Here is a 19,712-nt window from a genome sequence, read left to right as displayed (position 1 = left end):
CACAAGCATCTGTCACCATGTCTGGCTAATTTTTTTTTTTTTTTTTTGAGACAGTTTCCCTCTTGTTGCCCAGGCTGGAGTGCAATAGCACAATTTCAGCTCACCAAAACCTCCACCTCCCAGGTTCAAGCAATTCTCCTGCCTTAGGCTCCCAAGTAGCTGGGATTACAGGCATTTGCCATCACACCCAGCTAATTTTTTTGTATTTTTAGTAGAGACAGGGTTTCTCTATGTTGTTCAGGCCAGTCTCAAACTCCGACCTCAGGTGATCCACCCACCTCAGCCTCCCAAAGTGCTGGGATTACAGGCGTGAGCCACCATGACTGGCCATCCTGGCTAATTTTTTTTTTTTTTTTTTTAATAGAGACAGGGTTTCACCATGTTGGCCAGGCTAGTCTCGAACTCCTGGCCTCAAGTGATCCACCTGCCTTGGCCTCTCAAAGTGCTGGGATTACAGGCGTGGGCCACCATGCCCAGCCCTGGCTAATTTTTAAAAAAATTATTTGCCGAGACAGGGTTTCACTGTGGTGCCCAGGCCGGTCTCAAACTCAGGGTCTCAAGTGATCCTCCTGCCTAAGCCTCCCAGAGTGCTGAGAGTACAGGCATGAGCCACTGTGCCCCTTTTGCCAACCCTTTTTTTTTTTTTTGACACGAAGTTTCGCTCTTGTTTCCCAGGCTGGAGTGCAATGGCGCGATCTCGGCTCACCGCGACTTCCGCCTCCTGGGTTCAGGCAATTCTCCTGCCTCAGCCTCCTGAGTAGCTGGGATTACAGGCATGAGCCACCATGCCCAGCTAATTTTTTGTATTTTTAATAGAGATGCGGTTTCACCATGTTGACCAGGATGGTCTCGATCTCTTGACCTTGTGATCCACCCGCCTCGGCCTCCCAAAGTGCTGGGATGACAGGCGTGAGCCACTGCGCCCGGCAACTCTTTTTGTAAATAAAGTTTTGTTGGAATCCATCCATGTTCATTCATTTACATATTGTCTGTGGTTGCTTTTGAACTCTCATGGCAGAGTTGAGTAGTTGCAATGGAGAGCATCTGGACCGTTGCATAACATTTTTGCTGAGCTTACTCTTTGCTATGTTTCTCCTTTTTTTCCTCTTTTTTTTTGAGATGAAGTTTCCCTCTTGCTGCCCAGGCTGGAATGCAATGACGTGATCTCGACTCATGGCAACCTCTACCTCCCAGGTTCAATCAGTTCTCTTGCCTCAGCCTCCCAAGTAGCTGTGATTACAGGCATGTGCCATCATGCCTGGCTAATTGTGTATTTTTACAAAGTAGGGACCAGGTTTCACCATGTTGGCCAGGCTGGTCTGAAACTCCTGACCTCAGGTGATCCACCCACTTCAACCACCCACAGTGCTGGGATTACAGGCATGAGCCTGTAATCACACCTGGCCTTTGCTATGTTTTTGAGAAACCTTTTTGGTATATTTACCATAAACTGAGAAAGCTAATGACTGTAATGGCTGGTAAATGGTCATGTAGTTTCTGAATTTTTTTTTTTTTTTTTTGAGATGGAGTCTTCCTCTGTCGCTCAGGCTGGAGTACAGAGGCGCAGTCTCAGCTCACTGCAAACTCTGCTTCCAGGGGTCAAACAATTCTCCTGCCTCAGACTCCCGAGCAGGTGGGATTAAGGTGCCTGCCACCAAGCCCAGCTAATTTTTGTATTTTTAGTAGAGACCATGTTGGTCAGGCTGGTCTCTAACTCCTGACCTCAGGTGATCCGCCGGCCTCCCAGAGTTCTTGGATTACAGGCATGAGCCAACCACCATGCCTGGCCTTTTTTTGGGGTGGGGGGTGAAGACAGAGTCTCCTTCTGTTGCCCAGGCTAGAGTACAGGGGCGTCATCTCAGCTCACTTTAACCTCTGCCTCCTGGGTTAAAGAGATTCTCATGCCTCAGCCTCCTTACTAGCTGGGACTACAGGCAAGTGCCACCACGTGTGGGCAAACTTTTATGTATTTTTTGTAGAGATGGGGTTTTGCCATGTTGCCTAGGCTGGTCTTGACCTCCTGATGTCAAGCAAGATGCCTGCCTTGGCCTTCCAAAATGCTGAGATTACAGGCATGAGCCACCACACTGGCCTGATGCTTTATTTTTAGACACAGATCTTGCCATATTGACCAAGCTGGACTTGAAATCTTGGGCTCACACTATCCTCCTGACTCAGCCACTATGCCCAGCTCCTAGGGTTCTTTTCTTTTGAGGCAAAATTTACACAGAGTAAAATCCATAAATCTTGCATACCATTCCATAAGTTGGTATGCAGACACCTGTGTAATATAAACCCGTATCAAACTGCTGCTTATTAACATCACCCCAGAAGGTTCTCTTGTGCCCCGTTACTTCCCCAGAGGCAACTGAACTTCAGTTTAACCAGTTCTATAACTCCATGTGTACCGAACCATATACTATATACTCTTGGGTGAGACTCCCCAATGTTGCATGTATCAACATGTATTCCATTGGGTTATTGCTTAACCGGTCAATTTAGTTACTGGTCTTTTCATTACTGAGTTGTAAGAATTCTTTCTATACTCTAGATACACATTTCTTATAAAATTTATCACTTACCCTGGCTGGGCATGGTGGTTCACACCTGTAATTCCAGCATATTGGGAGGCTGAGGCAGGCGGATCACTTGAGGCCAAGAGTTCAAAATCAGCCTGGCCAACATGGTGAAACCCATCTCTTCTGAAAATATAACAATTAACTGGGCGTAGTTGGCACATGCCTGTAATCCCAACTATTTGGGAGGCTGAGTCATGAGAATTGCTTGAACCTAGCAAGTAAAGGTTGCAGTGAGCTGAGATTGTGCCACTACACTCCAGCCTGGGTGACAGAGTGAGACTGTGTCTCAAAAAAAAAAAAGAAAGAAAGAAAAGAAAAAGGCCGGCGCGGTGGCTCACGCCCCCAGCACTTTGGGAGGCTGAGGTGGGTGGATCACGAGGTCAAGAGATCGAGACCATCCTGGTCAACAGATCAAGACCATCCTGGTCAACAAGGTGAAACCCCGTCTCTACTAAAAATACAAAAATTCGCTGGGCATGATGGCTGTGCCTGTAATCCCAGCTACTCGGGAGGGTGAGCCAGGAGAATTGCTTGAACCCAGGAGGCAGAGGTTTCGGTGAGCCGAGATCATGCGGTTATACTCCAGTCTGGGTAACAACAGCGAAACTCCATCTCTAAATAAAGAAAAGAAAAAGAAAAAAAGCCGGGCACAGTGGCTCACGCTTGTAATCCAAGCACTTTGGGAGGTTGAGGCAGGTGGATCATCTGAGGTCAGGAGTTTGAGATCACCCTGGCCAACATGGTGAAACCCTGCCTCTACTAAATACAAACTTTAGCTGGATGTGCTGGCAAGCACCTGTAATCCCAGCTACTTGGGAGGCTGAGGCAGGAGAATTGCTTGAAACCAGGAGTCGGAGGTTGCAGTGAGCCCAGATTATGCCACTATACTCCAGCCTGAGCAACTAGAGTAAAACTCCATCTCAAAAAAAAAAAAAAAGCCAGAAAGGAAAAGAAAAAGAGGCTGCACATAGTGCTTGCATCCCTAATCCCAGCACTTTGGGAGGCTGAGGTGGGTGGATCACCTGAGGTCAAGAGTTTGAGACCAGCATGGGCAATATGATGAAACCCTGTCCCTTCTAAAAATACAAAAATTCATGCCTGTAATCCCAGTACTTTGGGAGGTTGAGGTGGGCGGATCATGAGGTCAAGAGATCGAGACCATCCTGACCAGCATGGTGAAACCCCGACCCACTGAAAAATACAAAAATTAGCCAGGTGTGGTGGTGCGTGCTTGTAGTCCCAGCTACTCAGGAGGCTGAGGTGGAAAAGACACTTGAACCGGGAGGCAGAGATTGCAGTCAGCGGAGATTGCACCACTGCACTCCAGCCTGCTTTCAGAGCAAGACTCTGTCTCAAAAAAAAAAAAAAAAAAAAAGACCCAAAAAATTAGCCAGGTGTGGTGGCAGGTACCTGTAATCCCAGCTACTCAGGAGGCTGAGGCAGGAGAATTGCTTGAAATCGGGAGGCAGAGGTTGCAGTGAGCCAAGATGGTGCCATTGCACTCCATCCTGGGCAACAAGACTAAAACTCCATCTCAATAAAAAAAAAAAAAAAAAAAAAAAAAAAAGAAAAAGAAAAGATTTATAACTTACAATTATTTTCTCTCTCTCTTTTTTTTTTTCTTTGAGACAGGGTCTTGCTGTCTCACTCAGGCGGGAGTGCAGATACAGAATCATGGCCCACTGCAGTCTGGACTGTACAAATATTTTCTGTTATCCTATGTGTTGTCTTTTCATTATCCTGTGGGTGTCCTTTGAAGCACAAAAGTTTACATTTAGATAAAGTAGAATTTCTCTATTTTTTCTGTTGTTGTTTACACTTTTTTCCTAAGAAGTCTTTGCCAAATCAAGGTTATGACTTTCCCCGTTGTGAAATTTAAAAAAAGAGAAAATATTTGTAAGTTTTAAATCTTTTTTTTTCTTTTTTTAGGTTAGTTTTGGTTTCATTTTTTAAATTAATTAATTAATTTTTTTTTTTTTTGAGATGGAGTTTCGCTCTTGTTACCCAGGCTGGAGTGCAATGGCATGATCTCAGCTCACTGAAACCTCCGCCTCCTGGGTTCAGGCAATTCTCCTGCCTCAGCCTCCTGAGTAGCTGGGATTACAGGCATGTGCCACCATGCCCAGCTAATTTTTTGTATTTTTAGTAGAGACGGGGTTTCACCATGTTGATCAGGATGGTCTCGATCTCTTGAACTCGTGATCCACCCGCCTCAGCCTCCCAAAGTGCTGGGATTACAGGTGTGAGCCACCGTGCCCGGCACAGTTTTGGCTTTAGAACTTACATTGAGGTCTTTGACACATTGTGAGCTATTTCTTTACATATGGTGTGAGCTAAGGTCTTAACTTCATTCTTTCACATGTTGTTATCCAGTTTTCCAGGCCTCCTTTGTTGAAAGGGCATTCTTTCCTCATTAAATGATCGTTGTACTTTGTCAAAAATCATTTGACTAGGCCAGGCATGGTGGCTGACATCTGTAATCCCAGCACGTTGGGAGGCCAAGGCGGGCAGATCACCTGAGGTCAGGAGTTTGAGAATAGCCTGGCCAACATGGTGAAATGCTGTCTCTACCAAAAATACAAAAATTACCTGGGCATGGTGGTGCAGGCCTGTAGTCCCCGCTACTTGGGAGGCTGAGGCAGGAAAATCACTTGAACCCGCAAGGCAGAGGTTCTAGTGAGCTGAGATCATGACAGAGCACTCTAGTCTGGACAACAGAGTAAGACTCAGTCTCAATAAATAAATAAATAACACATATATGTAAAATATGTATATCAATTGACCATATATTATGGGTTTATTTTGGCCTCTCATTTCTTCTTCTTTTTTTTTGAGACAGAGTCTCACACTTCACCCAGACTGCAGTGCAGTGGTGCGATCTCAGCTCACTGCAATCTCTGCCTCCTGGGTTCAAGCAATTCTCCTGCCTCAGCCTCCAGAGTAGCTGGGACTATAGGCACACGCCACCACACACAGCTAATTTTTTGTACTTTTAGTAGAGACGGGGTTTCACCATGTTGGCCAGGATGGTCTCGATCTCCTGACCTCATGATCCTCCCGCCTTGGCCTCCAAAAGTGCTGGGATTACAGGTGTGTGCCACTGCGCCTGGCCTGGACTCTAATTTCTATTCCACTAACCTATATGTTTATCCTTGTGCTATTAGGACCACACTGTCTTGATTACCATTGCTTTGTAGTAAGTTTTGAAGTTGGGAAGTGTGAATTCTCCTATTTTGGTCTTTTCTGGAATTGTTTTTGGCTTTTCTGTGTCCTTTGCAATTCCATATATGTTATTATTATTATTTTTTTAGTTTTAGAAATGTAGTTGTTCTCTGTCACCCAGGCTGAAGTGCAGTGGTGTGATCATTGCTCACTGTAGCCTCAACCTCCTGTAGCTGGTACTACAGGCACACACCACCATGCATGGCTAATTTTTAATTTTTTGTAGCAACAGGATCTCACTACATTGCCCAGGCTGATTTTCAGCTTCTGACTTCAAAACTTTTTTCTGCCTCAGCCTCCTGAGTAGCTGAGATTCCAAGTATGTGCCATTTTGCACTGGGCAGATTTTTTAAAAGTTCTATTGCAATCATGTATTACTCTATTAATCATATCATTTTAGCCACTTGCAGTGGTGTATACCTGTGGTCCCAGCTCCTTTGGAAGCTGAGTTGCAGATGGCTCACTGGAGTTCAGGAATTTGAGACCAATCTGGGAAAAATAGCAAGACCCCATCTCTCTCTCTCTCATCCTTTTTTTTTTTTTTTTTTAGACTGTTACCCAGGCTGGAGTGCAATGGCGCAATCTCGGCTCACCACAACCTCCGCCTCCTGGGTTCAGGCAATTCTCCTGCCTCAGCCTCCCGAGTAGCTGGGACTACAGGTGCACACCACCATGCCCAGCTAATTTTTTGTATTTTTAGTGGAGACAGGGTTTCACCATGTTGACCAGGATGGTCTTGATCTCTTGACCTCGTGATCCACCTGCCTCGGCCTCCCAAAGTGCTGGGATTACAGGCTTGAGCCACTGCGCCTGGCCCTCTCTCTCACTTTTTTTTTTTGAGATAGAGTCTTGCTCTGTCACCTATGCTGAAGTGCAGTGGCGCAATCTCAGCTCACTGCAATCTCCACCTCCTGGGTCCAAACAATTCTCCTGCCTCAGCCTCTCAAGTTGCTGGGACTACAGGCACACCACCAGGCCTGGCTAAATTTTTTGTATTTTTAGTAGAGACAGGGATTCACTATATTGGCCAGGGTGGTCTCGAACTCCTGACCTTGTGACCAACCCACCTCAGCCTCCCAAAGTGCTGGAATTACAGGTGTGAGTCACCACACCTGGCTTTTTTTTTTTTTTTTTTTTTTTTGAGATGAGTCCTGTTCTTGTGGCCCAGGCTGGAGTACAGTGGCGTAATCTGGGTTTACTGCAGCCTCCACATCCCAGGTTCAAGCGATTCTCTGCCTCAGCCTCTGGAGTAGCTGACATTATAGGCACCTGCCACCATGCCCAGCTAATTTTTTTGTATTTTTAGTAGAGATGGGTTTCACCATCTTGGCAGGATGGTCTTTTAACTCCTGACCCCATGATCCATCTGCCTTGGCCTCCCAAAGTGCTGGGATTACAGGCATGAGCCACTGAGGCTGGCCCCTCTCTCTTTATCCTTTTTTTGAGATGGAGTCTTGCTCTGTTGCCCAGACTGGAGTGCAGGGATTCCATCTCGCCTCATTGCAACCTCTGCCTCTTGGGTTCAGGCAATTTTCATGTCTCAGCCTACCGAGTAGCTGGGATTACAGGCCTGCATCACCACACCTGGCTAATTTTGTATTTTCAGTAGAGATGGGGTTTCGCCATATTGGCCAGGCTAGTCTTGAACTCCTGAACTTAAGTGAGCTGCAGGCCTCAGCCTCCCAAAGTGCTGGGATTACAGGCATGACCCACCATGCCCAGCCAAGATCCCCATCTCTTAAAACAGAATCATGCTTTTTTTTTTTTTGAGATGGAGTGCAGTGGTTTAATCTTGGCTTACTGCAATCTCTGCCCCCCAAGTTCAAGTGATTCTCTTGCTTCGGCCTCCCAAGTAGCTGGGATTACAGACATGTGCCACTATATCTGACCAATTTTTGTATTTTCAGCAGAGATAGGGTTTCACCATGTTGACCAGGGTGGTCTTGAACTCTGGACCTCAGATGATCTGCCTGCCTTGGCCTCCCAAAATGCTGGGATTACAAGTGTGAGCCACCAAGCCTATTTTCTCTATTTTGATTTTTTTTTTTTTTCCGGAAGACAGAGTCTCACACTGTCACCCAGGCTGTAGTGCAGTGGTGCAATCTCGGCTCACCACAGTCTCTGCCTCCTGGGTCAAGCAATTCTCCTGCCTCAGCCTCCCGAGTAGCTGGGACTACAGGCATGCACCACCATGCCCTGCTAATTTTTTTGTACTTTTAGTAGAGACGGGGTTTCACCGTGTTGGCCAGGATCTTCTTGATCTCTTGACCTCATAATCCGCCCGCCTTGGCCTCCCAAAGTGCTGGGATTACGGGTGTGAGCCACCAGGCCGGCCTATTTTGATGCTTTGACATCCTGGGGCCTTGTTGACTCTGGAGGGACTGTGCCCACCAGGGTTAGTCCCTGGTTCCTAGAGATAGTAAAAGACTTGCTTGAAAGCATGCCTTTTATATACAAACCAACCAATCCAGATCCCAAACCCCCAACCACTATCCTCCTGCCCTAACTATCCTAGGGACAGGTAGGAGATGACTAGGGAAAGCCCCTATGCCCCAGAGCATGCTGAAATTAACTAGCCTATCTAGGCCCCTGGAGGCAACTCATGCCTGTAATCCCTGGAATTTGAGAGGCCAAGGCATGCAAATTGTTTTAGCCCAGGAGTTGGAAACCAGTCTGGGCAATATGGCAAAACCCTGTCTGTCTCTGCTAAAAATACAAAAATTAGCAGGGTGTGCTGGCCTGTCATCAGCTACTCTGGTGGCTGAGGTGGGAGGATTGCTTGAGCCCAGGAGGTTGAAGGTGCCCTGAGATGTGATCGTGCACATACTCCAGCCTGGGTGACAGAAGGAGACCCTGTCTAAACAAACAAACAAAAACTAGCACATCCTGGCCAGGTGCAGTGGCTCACACCTGTAATCTAGCAGTCTGGGAGGCTGCTGAAGCAGGTGGATCACCTGAGGTCAGGAGTTCTAGACCAGCCTGGCCTACATGGTGAAACCCCATCTCTAATAAAAACACAAAAATTAACCAGGTGTGGTGGTGTGTGCCTACAATCCCAGCTACTTGGAAGGCTGAGGCAGGAGAATCACTTGAACCTGGGAGAAGGCTGCAGTGAGCACTTTTGCACTCCAGCTTGGGCAACAGATGGAGACTCTGTCAAGAAGGAAAAGAACACCTTTTACCTCATTGCACTCCTGAGAGATGGGTTACCAGCAGCTGTACTGGAGCTACCCGGGAAAATCTGGCCAGGGTTCTCGCTCTTGCTGCATCTGTTCAAACTGGCACGGTCTGATCCAGAAGTATGGCCTCTACATGTGCTGCCAGTGTTTCCATCAGTACGCGAAGGATATCAGGTTCATTAAGTGAACTAAATGATCTTCCTTGAAAGGATAATCCAAGGCATCTACCATGAAAAACCATGATATTTTTACATAAAATAAACATTTAAAAACCCTTCCAAAGAAGAAGAAAAGAAAGAAAGATTCTATCCAAATATCACATATTGTGCTATAAAATTTAAAAAAGTAAGAAAGGAAGGAAGAGATAATCTGAATAGATCTATAACAAGTAAAGAGATTGAAAAGAAATTGAATTAGAGAGTAAACAGGTTTGGAGGACCCGCAGGGGCCCCCAGGACAACACCAGAGCCCGGCGCAGCGGCTGTGATGGCACCTTGGTGCGGCAGCGCTCGCGCGCAAGTAAACGGGACCAGTTCCCCTTCTCACCGAGGTTTGGAGCCCCGGGAAGGCAGAGTCGCCTACTACGGACACAAGAAGGAAGCCCGACAGGAGAATCCTGGGAAGAAAAGCACCATCAGTTTTAACGCCGCGGCTCTGGCCCTGGGAACTAACAACCTGGACGCCCACTCAAGAGACCTAATCTGAAAGTTGGTAAATTCAAAGACCACAGGAGGATAAATTTACAATGACGGGAAGAAACCAGCGTAAAAAAGCTGAGAATACTCAAAGTCAGAACGCCTCTCCCTCTAAAGATGATCACAGTTCCACATCGACAATGGAACAAGGCTGATGGAGAACGAGCGCATCCCAATGACAGAAGTACTCTTCAAGGAATGGATAATAACAAACTTCGGTGAGTTAAAAGAACATGTTGTAGCCCAACGTAAAGAAACTAGGAACTTTGAAAAAAGGTTTGATGAAATCCTATTGAGAATAGACAACTTAGAGAGGAGTATGAGTGAATTAATGGAACTGAAGAATACAATACAGGAACTCCGAGAAGTATGCACAGGTTTAAACACTCGAATTGTTCAAGCAGAAGAAGGGATATCAGAGGTCAAAGTCCAACTTAATGAAATAAAACGTGAAGAAAAGATTAGAGAAAAAAGGATAAAAAGGAATGAGCAAAGTCTCCAAGAAATGTGGGACTATGTGAAAAGACCAAATTTACATTTGATAGGTGTACCTGAATGCGATGGAGAGAATGAATCCAAGCTGGAAAATACCCTTCAGGATATTATTCAGGAAAGTTTTCCTAAACTAGCAAAGCAGGTCAATATCCAACCCCAGGTAATACAGAGAACACCACAAAGATATTCCTCAAGAAGAGCAACTCCAAGGCACATAATCGTTAGATTCACCAGGGTTGAAACGAAGGAGAAATACTAAGGGCAGCCAGAGAGAAAGGTCAGGTTACCCACAAAGGCAAGCCTATCAGACTTACAGCAGATCTCTCAGCAGAAACTCTACAAGCCAGAAGAGAGTGGGGGCCAATATTCAACATCCTCAAAGAACAGAACCTTCAGCCCAGAATTTCATATCCAGCCAAACTAAACTTCACAACTGAAGGAAAAATAAAATCTTTTATGAATAAGCAAGAACTCAGAGATTTTATTACTACCAGGCCTGCTTTACAAGAGCTTCTGAAAGAAGCATTACACACAGAAAGAAACAACCAGTATTAGCCTTTCTAAAAATATACCAAAAAGTAAAGAGCACCAATATAAAGAAGAATTTACACCAACGAATGGATAAAACAGCCAGTTAACATCAAATGGCAGTAACCCTAAATTTAAATTGACTAAATCCCCCAATCAAAAGACACAGCCAAAACCCAACGGCATGTTACATCCAGACCCGTTTCATATGCAAGGATACACAAAGACTCAAAACAAAGGGATGGAGAAAGATTTACCAACCAAATGGAGAGCAAAAATAAATAATAAATAAATAAAAAGCAGGAGTTGCAATTCTCGTATCGGATAAAATAGATTTTAAAGCAACAAAGATACAGTGGTAAAAGGATCAATGCAACAACAAGAGCTAACGATCCTAACACCCAGATACATAAAGACTTAGACTCAATGAGACAGAAAATTAATAAGGATATCAAGGACTCAAACTCAGATCCGGCACAAGTAAATTTAATAAATATTTATAGAGCTCCCCACTTCAAATACACAAAATATACGTTCTTGTCAATACCACATCACACCTATTCATAAGTTTAAATGAAACATTGATTGGCCATTATTAATACCCAATTTTTTTTCAGAATAAAACAATATTTCCATTTACTCTCCCTCTTTCTCTTCCTCTTTCTTCCTATCCTTTACTTATTTTTTTTTCTTTCCTTCTCTCAAAAAAAGAAATCAACTTGTAAACCTCTAGATCCAGGTCGGCAATGTCTCTCTCATTGCTTGATTTCCTTCCTTCCCTTCCCTCCCTCCCTCCCTCCCCCCTTCTTCCTTTTCTTCCTTTCTTCATCCCTTCCTTCCTCCCTACCGTCCTCCTTCCCTCCCTTCCTGCCTTCCTCCAAAAAAAAAAAAAAAATTGAATTAATAAGCCAGGTGTGGTGGCTCATGCCTGTAATCCCCAAGCTGGGCAGATCACCTAAGGTTAGGAGTTTGAGACCAGCCTGGCCAACATAGTGAAACCCTATCTCTGGTAAAAATTCAAAACTTAGCCAAGCATTGTGGCGTGTGCCTGTAGTCATGGCTACTTGAAAGGCTGAGGCAGGAGGATCGTTTGAACCCGGGAGGCAGAGGTTGCAGTGAGTCAAGATTGGGCCACTGCAAAGCCTAGTCCAGATGGCTTTACCACTTAATTGTACCAAATGTTTGCAAAATTAATACCAATTATTCACAAACTCTTCAAACACAGGAGTGAATTTATTTATGAGCTAGTATCACCCTAATATCAAAAACCAGAAAAGGAAATCCCAACAGAAATACAGATTGGGTGCCTTGCCTCCAACCTATAATCCCAGCACTTTGGGAGGCTGAGGTGGGAAGATCACTGAGCCTAGGAGTTTGAGACTAGCCTGGACAACATAGTGATACCTTGTCTCTACAAACTTAAAAATTAGCAGGCGTGGTAGTGCACACCTGTAGTACTAGCTATTTGGGAAGCTGAGGACTCACCTCACCAGATTGTCTGTTTCTTCTTGAGTCACTTTTTTTTTGAGACAGTTTTGCTTTTGTTGTCCAGATTGGATTGCAATGGTGTGATCTTGGCTCACTGTAACCTCTGCCTCCTGGGTTCAAGCAATTCTCCTGCTTCACATTCCCAAATGGGTACGAGTAGCTGGGATTATTACAGGTGCCCACTACCATACCTGGCTAATTTTTGTATTTTTAGTAGAGATGGGGTTTCACCAGGTTGGCCAGGCTAGTCTTGAACTCCAACCTCAAGTGATCTGCCTACTTTGGCCTCCCCAAATGCTGGGATTACAGGTGTAAACCACCTCGCCCGGCCTTCCTATTAATTATTAAGATTGCTTTGTGTAGTTTCTGCTCAGTTGTTTTTATGGTCCTGTACTCTTGTGCAAAAAAAGAACTGAGACCAGGCATGGTGGCTCATGCCTGTAATCTAAGCACTTTAGGAGGCTGAGGTTGGACCTCATTTGAGTCTAGGAGCTGGTGACGAGCTTGGGTAACATAGTGAGACCCTGACTCTATTAAAAAAAAAAAAAGAAAGGAAAAGAGGCTGGGTACAGTGGCTCACACGAGTAATCCCAGCACTTTGGGAGGCTGAGGCAGGTAGATCACCTGAGGTCAAGAGTTTGAGACCAGTCTGGCCAACATGGTGAAAACTCATCTCTACTAAAAATACAAAAATTAGCTGGGCATGGCGGTACGCCCCTATAATCTCAGCTATTCAGGAGGCTGAGGCATGAGAATTGCTTTAATCTGGGAGGCAGGCCGGGTGCAGTGGCTCAAGCCTGTTATCCCAGCACTTTGGGAGGGCAAGGCGGGTGGATCACGAGGTCAAGAAATAGAGACCATGCTGGTCAACAAGGTGAAACACCGTCTCTACTAAAACTATAAAAAATTAGCTGGGCATGGTGGTGCGCGCCTGTAGTCCCAGCTACTCGGGAGGCTGAGGCAGGAGAATTGCCTGAACCCAGGAGGTGGAGGTTGTGGTGAGCCCAGATCACGCCATTGCACTCCAGCCTGGGTAACAAGAATGAAACTCCAGCTCAAAAAAAAAAAAAAAAATCTGGGAGGCAGAGGTTGCAATGAGCTGAGGTCAGGCCACTCCATGCCAACCTGGGCAGCAAAAGGGAAACTCCATCTCAAAAAAAAGGAAGAATGGTCAGGTGTGGTGGCTCATGCCTGTAATCCCAGAATTTTGGGAGGCTGAGGCACGAGGTCAGGAGATCAAGACCATCCTGGCCAACATGGTGAAACCCCATCTCTACTAAAAATAAAAAAATTAGCTGGGCATGGAGGTGCACGCCTGTAGTCCTGGCTACTCAGGAGGCTGAGGCAGGAGAATTGCTTGAACCTGGGAGGCAGAGGCTGCAGTGAGCCGAGATCACGCCACTGCACTCCAGCCTGGGCAACAAAGTGAGACTCTGTTTCAAAACAAAACAAAAGAAAAAAACAGAAAAAGAAGGACTATTTGCAGCTGATTGTGGCTACCATATTATTATGTATTTAGACTTAATTAGATCTATTATTTTTTGGATAGGGTCTGTCTTTGTCACCCAGGCTGGAGTGCAGTGGCACTATCATGACTCACTGTAGCCTGGACCTCCCAAGTAGCTGGCCATATCGGCATGTACACCACATCTGGGGGCTAATTCTTGTATTTTTTTGGTAGAAATTGGATTTTGCTATGATGCCCATGCTGGGCTGGAACTGCTGAGCTCAAAGATCCACCCACCTCAACCTCCAGTTGTGTTGGGATTAGACATAATCCACAGTGCACAGCCAAGAGTAACTTTTTTTTTTTTTTTAAATGTGGCATCTTGTTCTATTGCCTAGGCTGGATTGCAATGGCATGATCTCAGCTCACTGCAACCAACCTCTGCCTCCCCTCTGCCTCCCGGGTTCAAGCAATTCTCCTGCTTCCGCTTCTTTTTTATTTTTTAAAATTAATTAATTTATTTTTAAGATGGGGTTTCACCCTGATGGCCAGGCTGGTCTTGAATTCCTGACCTCAGGTGATCTACCCACCTCGGCCTCCCAAAGTGCTGGGATTATAGGCATGAGCCACTGTGCCCAGCCCTGCTTCAGTTGAATAGCTGGGATTACAGGCACCTGCCCCCATGCCTGATTAATTTTTGTATATATATATATATATATATATATATATATATATGTACAAATATGTATATATATTTTTTGAGATGGAGTCTCACTGTTTCCCAGGCTGCAGTGCAGTGGTGCAATCTTGGCTCACTGCTACCTCAGCCTCCCCAGTTCAAGTGATTTTCCTGCCTTAGCCTCACGAGTAGCTGGGATTACAGGTATGCACCACCATGTCCCCCTAATTTTTGTATTTTTAGTAGAGATGGGGTTTCGCCATGTTGGCCAGGCTGGTCTCAAACTCCTGACCTTGTGATCTGCCCACCTTGGCCTCTCAAAGTGCTGAGATTACAGGCATGAGTCACCATGCCCGGACTAATTTTTTTTTTTTTTTTTTTTAAACACTGAGTCTTGCTTTTGTTGCCCAGGCTGGAGTGCAATGGCACAATCTCAGCTTACCAAAACCTCCGGCTCCCAGGAGGCTCCCAGCGATTCTCTTGCCTCAGCATCCCGAGTAGCTAGGATTATAGGCATGCGCCACCACGTCTGGCTAATTTTCTATTTTTAGTAGCAATGGGGTTTCTCAATGTGGGTCAGGCTGGTCTCAAACTCCTGACCTTAGGTAATGTCTGCCTTGGCCTCCCAAAGTGCTGGGATTACAGGTGTGAGCCCCTGAGCCCAGCCTTTTTTTTTTTTTTTTTCTTTGAGTGGAGTTTTGCTCTGTTGCCCAGGCTGGAGTGCAGTGGCGAGATCTGGGCTTAATGTAACCTCTGACTTCCCAGTTCAAGCAATTCTTCTGCTTCAGCCTCCCTAGTAGATGGGACTACAGGTGCAAGACACCACACCTGGCTAATTTTTGTATTTTTTTGTTTTGAGATGGAGTCTTGCTCTGCTGCCAGGCTGGAGTGTGCAGTGGCCTGATCTTGGCTCACTGCAACCTCTGCCTGCCGGGTTCAAGCGATTCTCCTGCCTCAGCCTCCTGAGTAGCTTGGACTACAGGTGCACGCCACCACCTCCAGCTAATTTTTTTATTTTTGTGTTTTTCATTTTATTTTTTTATTTATTAGAGGCAGGGTTTCTCCATGTTGGCCAGGCTGGTCTTGAACTCCTCACCTCAGGTGATCCACCTGCCTTGGCCTTCCAAAGGGCTGGGATTACAGACGTGAGCCACCATGCTCGGCCTAATTTTGTATTTTTAGTAGACATGGGTTTTCACCATGTTGGCCAGGATGATCTCAATCTCTTGACCTCGTGATCTGCCCCCACTTGGCCTCCCATGTGAGCCACTGTGTCCAGGCAATTTTTGTATTTTTGTAGAGATGGGGTTTCACCATTTTGGCCAGGCTGGTCTTGAACTCCTAACCTCAGGTGATCCACCCACCCCAGCCTCCTGAAGTGCTGGGATTACAGGTGTGAGCCACTGCAACAAGAGTGACTTTTTTTTTTTTTTTTGAGATGGAGTCTCACTCTGTCCCCACTGCAGTGCAGTGGTGTGATCTTGGCTCACTGCAACCTCCGCCTCCTGGGTTCCAGTGATTCTCCTGCCTCAGCCTCCCAAGCAGCGGGGACTACAGGTGCGCACTACCACGCCTGGCTAATTTTTGTTTTTAGTAGAGACAGGGTTTCACCATGTCGGCCAGGCTAGTCTTGAACTCCTGACCTCAGGTGATCAACCCACCTTGGCCTCCCATGGGATTACAGGCATGAGCCACCATGCCTGGACTTTTTTTTTTTTTTTTTTTAATATACTTTCAAAATACCTCCAGAAAGGGATCAGTTGAACCCAGGAGGTTGAGGCTGCAGTGAACCATGATTACACCACTGCACTCCAGCTTGGGTGACAAAGCAATACCTTAACCACCCCTGCAAAAAAAAAATACCTCCATAGAAAATAGTGATTAATTACAAAGGCGAAAAGAATAACTTCACAGTAGAGAAGCCTGGCTGATACTCTGCCTTCAATGTAACAGGAGAAATGAAAGTATGCACCACCTGATAGAATGCAATGCAAAGAATACAGAGAAGAAGACACATCAGACAAACTCAAATTGAGGGACATTCTATACAACAAACACCCTGTAATCTTCAAAAGTACCAGTGTTCTGAAGGTTAAAGGACTAAGGAAGTGTTCCATATTGAAGGAGACTTGAAACTTTATTAAATGCAAAGTGTGATTTTGAAATGGAAAATTTTTCTATAAAGGATCTCATGGTGCAATAGGAAAAACCTGAATGGGGTCTGAGGATGGTATCAGTGTTAATTTCCTGGTATAAATGATGGCATTGTGATTATGTAAGAGAATATATAGACTATACTTGTCTGTAGAAAATACACATTAAATTTTTGATATTGATGGTCATCATGTCAGCAACTTAGTATCGAATGGTTCAGAAAAAGTTCTTTGTAATCTATTAGCAACTTTTCTGTTAAAGCTGAGAAAGTTACAAATTAAAAGGCTTTTTTTTTTTTTTTTTTGAGATGGAGTTTGGGTCTGTCGCCCAGGATGGAATGCAGTGGCTTGATCTTGGCTCACTGCAATCTCCGCCTCCTGCCTCAGCCTCCCGAGTAGCTGGGATTACAGGTGCCCACCATCACATCCAGCTAATTTTTGTATTTTTAGTAGAGATGGGGTTTCACCATGTTGGCTAGGCTGGTTTCAAACTCCTGACATCAACTGATCTGCTCTCCTTGGCCTCCCAAAGTGCTGTGATTACAGGCATGAGCCACCATGCCTGGCCTCAAACTAAAAACTTTTAAAACTTCAGGGTGCAGTGGCTCATACCTGTAATTCCAGCACTTTGGGAGATGTAACTGGGAGGATTGCTTAAGGCCTGGAGTTCAAGACCAGAAAAGAGCTTAGGATCTGATCATATAATTCCCTCTGTTAAAGCTGGCTTCCCAGTGCTTACAGAGAAAGTCAAAATTAATTGCCACAAATTTCATCTCTGCTTCTATCATGTGGGATTAAAGAGAGTTTCACCAAGCATGGTTTGTTCAATGCCTTTGTTCTAGTTGTTTTCCTGTGCCTTTCCTCCCTTTGTTTTGTGCTGGTATAACAGAATACTGAAGACTGGCTAATTTATAAAGAAGAGAAATTTATTTCTCACAGTTCTGGAGGCTAGGAAGTCTAATCTTTATAGGACCTCTTGCTGCAGCATCCCCTTGTGGAAGGCAGCAAGCGAGGGAGAAAGGAAGTATGCCTAACTCAACCTTCTATCAGGAACCCACTCCCAAGATAACTAACCCACATCCTTTATATAACAGGAATAATCCATTCATGACCTAATCACCTCTTCTTTTTTTTTTTTAGATGGAGTTTCACTCTTGTTGCCCCGGAGTGCAATGGTATGATCTGGGCTCACTGCAACCTCCACCTCCTGGGTTCAAGCTATTCTCCTGCCACAGCCTCCTGAGTAACTGGGATTACAGGTGTCTGCCACCATGCCTAGCTAATTTCTGTATTTTTAGTAGATGGGGGTTTCACCATGTTGCCCTGGCTGGTCTCAAACTCCTGACCTCAGGTGATCCACCCACCCCAGCCTCCCAAAGTGCTGAGATTACAGGTGTGAGCCACCAGGCCCGACCTCTTTTTTTCCTTTTTGTGGAGAACGGAGTCTAGCTGTATTGCCCAGGCAGGTCTTGAACTTCTGGGCTCAAGCTATCCTCCCACCTCTGCCTCTCTGAGAGCTGGGATTACAGGCGTGAGCCACCATGCCCAGTTTTTTGTTTTTTTTTGATATGGAGTCTCACTGTCATCCAGCCTAGAGTGCAGTGGGACAATTTCCACTCATTGCAACCTCTGCCTTCCAGGTTCAAATGGTTCTCCTGCCTCAACCTCCCAAGAAGCTGGGATTACAGGCCTGTGCCACCATGCCCAGCTAATTTTTTAAAATTTTAAATAGAGATGGGGTATCACCATGTTGGCTGGGCTGGTCTCTAACTCCTGACCTCAAGCAATCCACCTGCCTCCACCTCCCAAAGTGCTGGGATTACAGGCCTGAGCCACCAGATCAGGCCATTACCCAATCACCTTTTTATTTTTTATTTTTTGAGAGAGAGTCTGGCTCTTTTGCCAGGCTGGAGTGCAGCAGCATGATCTCGGCTCACTGCAACCTCTGTCTCCCAGATTCAAGTGATTCCCCTGCCTCAGCCTCCTGAGTAGCTGTGACTACAGGCACGCACCACCACGCCCAGCTAATTTTTTGTATTTTAGTAGAGACAGGGTTTCACCATGGCCAGGATGGTCTGATACCCTGACCTCATGATCCACCCACCTTGGCCTTCCAAAGTGCTAGGATTACAGGTGTGAGCCATGGCGCCTGAGCCTAATCACCTTTTCGAAGTTCGCACCTCTCAACACTGTTGCATTGGGGATTACTTTTGCAATACATAAACTCTGGGTACACATTCAAACCACAGCACTCCCTGATCATTATTTTTTCTTGAGATAGAGTCTTGCTTTGTTGCCTAGGCTGGAGTGCAGTGGCACAATCTCGGCTCACTGCAACCTCTGACTCCCAGGTTCAAGCGATTCTCCTGCCTCAGCCTCCTGAGTAGCTAGGATTACAGGTGCCTGCCACCACGCCTGGCTAATTTTTGTACTTTTAGTAGAGACTGGGTTTCACCATGTTGGTCAGGCTGGTTTTGAACTCTTTTTTTTTTGAGATGGAGTTTTGCTCTTGTTACCCAGGCTGGAGTGCAATGGCGCAATCTCGGCTCACCACAACCTCCGCCTCCTGGATTCAGGCAATTCTCCTGCCTCGGCCTCCAGAGTAGCTGGGATTACAGGCATGCACCACCATGCCCAGCTAATTTTTTGTATTTTTAGTAGAGACGGGGTTTCACCATATTGACCAGGATGGTCCCGATCTCTTGACCTCGTGATCCACCCGCCTCGGCCTCCCAAAGTGCTGGGAGTACAGGCTTGAGCCACCGCGCCCGGCCTCGAACTCCTGACCTTGTGATCCACCCACCCTCGGTTTCCCAAAGTACTGGGATTACACGTGTGAGCCACCATGCCTGGCCCTCCTGATCACATTCTATTCATTTTATTTATTTTTAATATGTATTACTGTCCATAACACAGTCCTTAGGAGATCCTGATAATATGTACATGCCCTCATTTTCAAGGGTCTCAAAAACTAACAGCAGTTACTCACTTTCTTACAAGCAATTAGTTACTACTTCTCTGAGATCATATAGCATTATGTTCACAACTCCATTATGGCCAATTATACTTTTTATTTCTCTGAAACAGGGTCTCGCTCTGTTGCCCAGGCTGCAGTGGAGCGGCTTGATTATAGGTCACTGCAGTCTTGATCTCCCCAGTTCAAGTGATTTTCCCTACTCAGACTTCCAAGAGGCTAGGACCACAGGCTTGCACCACCACGCCCAGCTGATATTTTTATTTTTTGTAG

At 45.6% G+C, this 19,712-nt stretch overlaps 1 pseudogene; it reads left to right on the top strand.

Annotated features, from left to right (window-relative positions):
- Positions 1 to 8,854: 8,854 nt before the first annotated feature.
- Positions 8,855 to 9,276, top strand: LOC118147935 (small ribosomal subunit protein uS14 pseudogene; annotated as a pseudogene).
- The last annotated feature ends 10,436 nt before the right edge of the window (positions 9,277 to 19,712 follow it).

The sequence above is a fragment of the Callithrix jacchus genome, chromosome 15, assembly GCF_049354715.1.
Source record: "Callithrix jacchus isolate 240 chromosome 15, calJac240_pri, whole genome shotgun sequence".
Taxonomy (NCBI): Eukaryota; Metazoa; Chordata; class Mammalia; order Primates; family Cebidae; genus Callithrix; species Callithrix jacchus.
The sequence above is the reverse complement of the archived record's forward strand: the minus strand, read 5'-3'. Positions and strand labels throughout refer to the sequence as shown.